The sequence below is a fragment of the Lemur catta genome, chromosome 13 (genome assembly GCF_020740605.2).
Source record: "Lemur catta isolate mLemCat1 chromosome 13, mLemCat1.pri, whole genome shotgun sequence".
Classification (NCBI taxonomy): Eukaryota; Metazoa; Chordata; class Mammalia; order Primates; family Lemuridae; genus Lemur; species Lemur catta.
Window position 1 is genome coordinate 12,549,683 of NC_059140.1, and position 7,122 is coordinate 12,556,804.

Sequence of the window (7,122 nt, forward strand, 5' to 3'; positions counted from 1 at the left end):
ATAAAAAGCTGGACAGGGTGAGGGTGGAAAGAAAAAAAAGACTTAATAAAAAGCCATAGAAATTCAGATAATATGGTATTGATGAAAGAATAGACAAATAGATCAACAGAAAAGAATAGAAAGTTCAGAATCAGACCCATATAAATACAGTCAACTGATCTTTGACAAACGAGCAAAGATAGTCTTTTCAACAAATGTTGCTGGAACAACTGAACATCCAAATGCAAAAAATGAATCTAGACACAGACCTTGCACACTTCACAGAAATGAACTAAAATGGATCATAGACCTAAATGTAAAACATGAAACTATAAAACTTCTGGAAGATAACATAGGAGAAAACTTCAATGACCTTATGTATGGTAAATGACTTCTCTATAACACCAAAGATATGATCTATGAAAGAAATAATTGATAAACTGGACTCCACTAAAATTAAAATCTTCTGCTCTGTGAAAGACAATGTCAAGAGAACAAGAAGACAAGACACAGACTGCGAGAAAATATTTGCAAAAGACATATCTGATAATGGACAGTTATTCAAAATATATGAAAAATTCTTAAAACTTAACAATAAGAAAACAAACAACTCAATTAAAAAATGGTAAAAAGACCTAAACAGGCACTTCACCAAAGTAGTTATACAGATGACAAATAAGTATAAGAAAACATGTTCAACATCATGCGTCATTAGAGAATTACAGATGAAAACAACTATGATATTCCACTAGATACTTATTAAAATGGACAAAATCCAAAACACTGACAACACCAAATGCATGGGCATGTGGAGCAACAGGAACTTTTGTTCATTGCTGATGGGAACACAAAATGATACAGCCACTTTGGAAGACAGTTTGGCAGTTTCTTACAAAACAAAAGATACATTTCGTATATGCTATGTTCTGAATGTGTCCCCCCAAATTCATGTGTTGGAAACTTAATCCCTAATGCAACAGTGTTTGGAGGTGGGGCCTATTAGGAAGTGTTTAGGTCATGAAGACAGTGGATTAATGCCTCTGTAAGACTTTTGAGAGGGGGTTCACCGTTTTTAGCTCTTCTGGCACATGAAGAAATAGCATTCATCCCCTGCTTGCCCTTTTATCTTCAACCACATGAGCAAGAAGACCTTCACAGACAACAGATGCTGGTGCTTCAATCTTGGACATCCCAGCCTCCAGAACTGTGAGAAATAAATTTCTGTTCTTTATAAATTACCCAGTCTCAGGTGTTCTGTTATAGCAGCACAAACAGACTAACACAGCATAATATCCAGAAATTACACTCCTTTGTATTTATCCAAATGAGTTGAAAACTTATATCCACACAAAAACCTGTACACAAATATTTATAGCTGCTTTAATTCATAATTTCCAACAAAAATGTCTTTTAGTAGGTAAGTGGTTAAATAAACTATGGTACATCCAGACAATGGAATACTATTCAGCACTAAAAAGGAATGAGCTATCAAGCCATGAAAAGACATGGAAGAAACTTAAATGCATATTACTAAGTGAAATAAGCCTATCTGAAAGTCTATATATTGTATTATTTCAACTATATGACATCCCAGAAAAGGCAAAACTATGGAGACAATAAAAATATTAGGAGTTGTGAGGGGACATGGAGGAGGGAATAATGAATAGGCACAGCACAGAGGATTTTTTAGGGCAGTAAGACTATTCTGTACAATACTACAATGATGGATACTTGTCATTTTCATTTGTCAAAACTCACACAACATATGACACCGAGAGTGAACCCAAATGTAAACTATGGACTTTAGGTGATGGTGCTGTGTCAGTGTAGATTCATCAGTTGTAACAAGTGTACCACTCTGGTGTGGGACACTGACATAAGGAGAGGTTGTGAGTGTATGGGGACAGAGGGCATGTGGGATATCCCTGTACTTTTACTCAATTTTGTTGTTAACCTAAAACTGCTCTAAAAAAATAAAGGTTATTTTTTTAAAAAGATCCAAAAACTTCCATGTATTTGGAAATTGAAAAGTACACCTTTAAGCAACTTATTGATCAAAGAATAAATTAGAAAGTATTTAAACATTGAACATGAACAATGATTTCAAAAATATCAAAACATGTGTGATGCAAGTTTTGAAGAACCGCCAAGAAGTAGGAATAAGATGTCACTGCCCATTATCAGCTGTAGCCTAGCTTTGAATTGTATTAATTGAATCTGAGATTGCAAAGTGCTCCAACTCATCTTCAAAAATAAAATATTTCTCAAAGAATAAAACGTCACCACAGTCCTTAAATTATGCCTACATATTTTAATACACAATGTTTAATGTGAAGTAAAAATAACAAAACAACTGAAAAGACAAGACATTAATACAAAAAATAAACAGGAGATAACAGATAATAGAAGAAAACTGCAGTGGGCTCTAGACAATATTATTATCAGATGCAAGCTTTAAAATAACTATGCTTAATATGTTCAGGGAAATAAAAAATAAGATTATAAACCTTCAAAGACAATTGAAAATTACAAATAAATCAATGGAAAGCTGAAACAGACAAATAAATTCAACCAAAATTAAGGATCCAATGAATGTGGTTTAAAAGAAAATTAGACACAACTAAATCTGTGATCTGGAAGACAAATTAGAAGAAAATATCTAGAATAAAGGACAGGGAAATAGTGAGTTGAATACACAGAAAAGATCATAAAGACATAAGAAACGCAGTAAGAAAAAAATCTATCTTAGGTAGAGCTGACAAGGCAGAAGCAAGAGGATATAAATAAAAAGAATATAACACTTATGCACATTATAGTTAAAGTACAGAAAACAAACTCAAAAACAAAAAGTGTTTAAAAAGCCAGAAGAAAGACAAATTACCTTCAAAGGAAAAAGAATCAGATTAATAGCTGACTTCTCAAAATAAACAATGGCATCTAGAAGACAATGGGATATCTTCAAAATAGTGAATAAATAATTTTTGACCCAGAATTCTCTACTCAGCAAAAATATCTTTCACAAATAAAGATAATATAAGACATTTTCAGACAAACAAAACCTAATGTAATTTATCACCAGCAAGCCTGCAATAAAAGAAAATATTATCTAGATGAAAGTTTGGAGATGCAGGAAGGAATAGAGTGGAAGGAAGAGTATAGAAAATAATGACTAACAAGTAAAAATAAGTGTATATCTGTGTTAATACCAGATAAAATAGTTTATTAATGCCATTTGTGGGTTTGTTAATACTCTGCCTCTCAACCTGAATGGTGTTGCTTGGGGAATTGCTTCATAATAATTCATTGAGCTATGCATTTATATGTCATCTAGTTTTCTGTATATATGATGCTTTAAAGTTTTTATTAAAAATACCGTTTATAATACCAACAGAAATGTAAGATCTTATATGTGTGAGTTAGTATACATACATGTATTTCTTTGCTCTGTCAGCTGAGAAGACCTGAAGGGAATGACTCCTCAATAGCAATGAGAACACCTAGCACACAAACCTTGGTTTTTAATACCATTCTCCAGTGAAACGAACCAGGGCTGATTCTAGGACTGGGGAAGGAAATATAGGACATGAACCCCAAGCATCTTTTAGGACCAGAAAGTAGGGAAGTACTGAAAACATACATACAGTGATTGGGGTACAACATAAACAAAGTAGTATTGGAATAAAGTATAAAATAAGTATCCATGAGTCCATACTGATGCAAATAAATGATTGAATAAAGTCACAAATGGGGGAGAAGAAACAAATCTGCCATGCAGAAGAATTTCAAACACTTTATACAGATACTTTGCCCTCAAGGAGAGGAAGCATAACTTCCCACTCCTTAAGTGTTGGGTACACATAATGGTTTCCTTCCAAAGAATACAGTACAGTAAATTTCCAATGGAGAAACCTGACAAACTCTACCTCAGCCAGGTGATCAAGGTCAACATCAATGGTGATAAATCATGTTCGTAGTACATCCCTTGGATATGAGGTGATGAAAATGGCACTTTACCCTGTGATCTTTCTCCCGCACATCCATAATCCCAGTCTAACCATGAGAAAAACATCTAAAATTCCAGTAGAGGGCATCCTACAAAACACTTTATCAGCACTCCTCAACATTATCCAGGTCATCAAAATGAAAAATGTGAGAAACTATCACAGCCAAGAAGAGCCTAAGGAGACACGATGACTAAGTGAATCCTGGATGGGACCCTGGAACACAAAAGGGCATTAGGTAAAAACTATGGAAACCAGAACACACTATGGACTTTAGCTAATGATAACGTACCAATATTGGTACATTAATTGTGACAAATGTATTATACTAATATAATATGTTAATAATAGGGAAATTGTGTGTAGAGGTGTATGTGGGAAGTCTCCGTACTATTTGCTCAATTTTTCTGTAAATCTAAAACTGTTCCCCCAAATAAATTTAATTAATTCAAAAAAGGTAAAATGTAAGAGCTCTAGAAATAAAGCTAAAAAAGATGAACTAGTCTCTTATGGAGAAAACTAGAAAATTAAAAGAAGATCTAAGTAAATTAATAAACATTATGTGTTAAGAATATTTGCTCAATATATCTAGACACTGAATGCAACTGCAGTTAAAACTAAATAGGGGTTTTCATGGACTCTGATAAGTGATTAAAAAATGTATATGGAACAGGAAATAACTAAGAATCACCAGGACAACTGTGGATAACACTACAGTAAGGAGCCTTGCCCTTTCAGATATCAGATTTAATATTTTAAAAAAAGCTATAGCAATTTAGACATTGTGGTGTTAGAGCAAGGACAGAAGTAAGATGAAACAATTTATCAATCCCAGGCCTCTGTATTCACTGAATGTTGAAATAATACTGATGGCATGAGTAGGATAGGAAAGGATTATTCAATAAAGGGTACTGGGGGATAGTCAGTTATGCATATAGGAAAAAACTCGACACCTAGTTAGCACCATATACAAAAATCAATTCCAGGTGATTATAAAATCTAAATGAATCTATCAATACAACTTTTAGGAGAAAAATAGAGAATTTTTTGAACTTGGTAAAAAAATTTTCTTATGTAAGACAGATGACAAACTGTGAAGAAATTCGACTGTACTAAATTTGTAGACTTGTATTTCTGAGTTAAGTGGAGGACATATAGGTGTTTGACATATCTACCTGTTGGTATATCTAAAGTAATTTGTAGAAAAAAGTGATCCAATTGTGTGTGGAGACTCACAGTATGAGTACAGGATCTTAATAGAGAATAAAATAGAGCATAAGGTAACTTCAAGCATCCACAAAGGAAGATAGCTCTGCAAGATTAAAAAGACATCAAGTTTCTTCATCCCCTGAATAAATCCTCTCTTCATTAAAAATAAAACGTTAAGGCCAGGCGTGGTGGCTCACGCCTGTAATCCTAGCACTCTGGGAGGCTGAGGCGGGAGGATTGCTCCAGGTCAGAAATTCGAGACCAGCCTGAGCAAGAGCAAGACCCCGTCTCGACTAAAAATAGAAAGAAATGATGTGGACAGCTAGAAATATATATAGAAAAAAATTAGCCAGGCATGGTGGCGCATGCCTGTAGTCCCAGCTACTCGGGAGGCTGAGGCAGGAGGATCGCTTGAATCTAGGAGTTTGAGGTTGCTGTGAGCTAGGCTGATGCCACGGCACTCTAGCCTGGGCAACAGAGTGAGATTCTGTCTCAAAAAAAAAAAAAAAAAAAGAATATATAGGGCATAGGGAAGATAAAGTTGGAGAGATCTTCTGGAACAGAGAGCAAAGATAGAAGATACAAAAGAAAAGTTAAAGAACAAAGAATTAATTAAGGAATTTTTACCTAATAGGAATAGAATTCCAGAAAGAGTAAATTTTTTTTAATGGAGGGGAATAGTTTCATACATGCAAGAAACTGAATGACCCAGTGAGCATTCACTCTGAATTAATAGATGGGACCCAGAACAGCTGTTTAGAATGAAGTCTAGGTGATTTTTTGATGAGTATTGCTTTTGAGAAAAAATTATAATCCATCAAAGAGGTAAAACAATAACAAACTGTTAAGCACCAATAATATATCTATTAGGTGCATATAGAGAGCAAAAGAGAGAGAGGGAGAGAGAGAGCACATACATACACATAAAGTGACATATATACGTGTGTGTGTATATAGCACACAAAGTGAAAACTCATAGAAATACAAAGAGAAACTAAGAAATCCACAAACAGCAAATTACATGAATATGATTTTCCCAGAAGTTGATAGATTAAATAGGTAAGCGTGGCTATGCAAAGGCTAAATAATAGTAGATTGCCCATGTGCAAGAACGTCAGGGTAACTAAACAATGTTTGAAAAGCAGAAATCACGTGTGCCAGAGAATGTCTGGCCACAGCATCATAAAAATCAGTGATAGAATTAAAAGGATAGCTGAAGGGGAGTATTTCACCCTATGTGAAATTTAAAACATGTTTTAAAGTAACTATTTAGGCTGGGCACAGTGGCTCACGCCTGTAATCCTAGCACTCTGGGAGGCCGAGGCAGGTGAATCGTTTGAGCTCAGGAGTTCGAGACCAGCCTGAGCAAGAGCAAGACCCCATCTCTATTAAAAACAGAAAAATAAACTAGCTGGACAACTAAAAATATATAGAAAAAATTGGCCAGGCATGGTGGCGCATGCCTGTAGTCCCAGCTACTTGGGAGGCTGAGGCAGAGAAGGATTGCTTGAGCCCAGGAGTTTGAGGTTGCTGTGAGCTAGGCTGATGCCACGGCACTCCAGGCTGGGCAACAGAGCGAGACTCTGTTTCAAAAAAAAAAAAACTATTCAATCAAAAAAGTATAAAATTAAAAGTATGGGCTAGTAGAAATGAATGATATTTTAAATATGTAGGATGCAAACAAAGGAGTATTTGGATGAAATTTTACAGTATTAAATTTATTTATTAAAAAAACAGAAAGACTGAGAATATATTAAGCTTTTAACTCAAGAAGCTATAAAAAAAAAAACCAAAATAAACTGAAAGAAAGAAGAACGTTAGATTTATAAGAGAAGAAATCAATAAAATGAAAATACTAACAGATTTGACCAGTAAAACCAGATACTGACTTTTCAAAAAGACTCATGAAATAGACTAGTATTTGAGAAGCCAG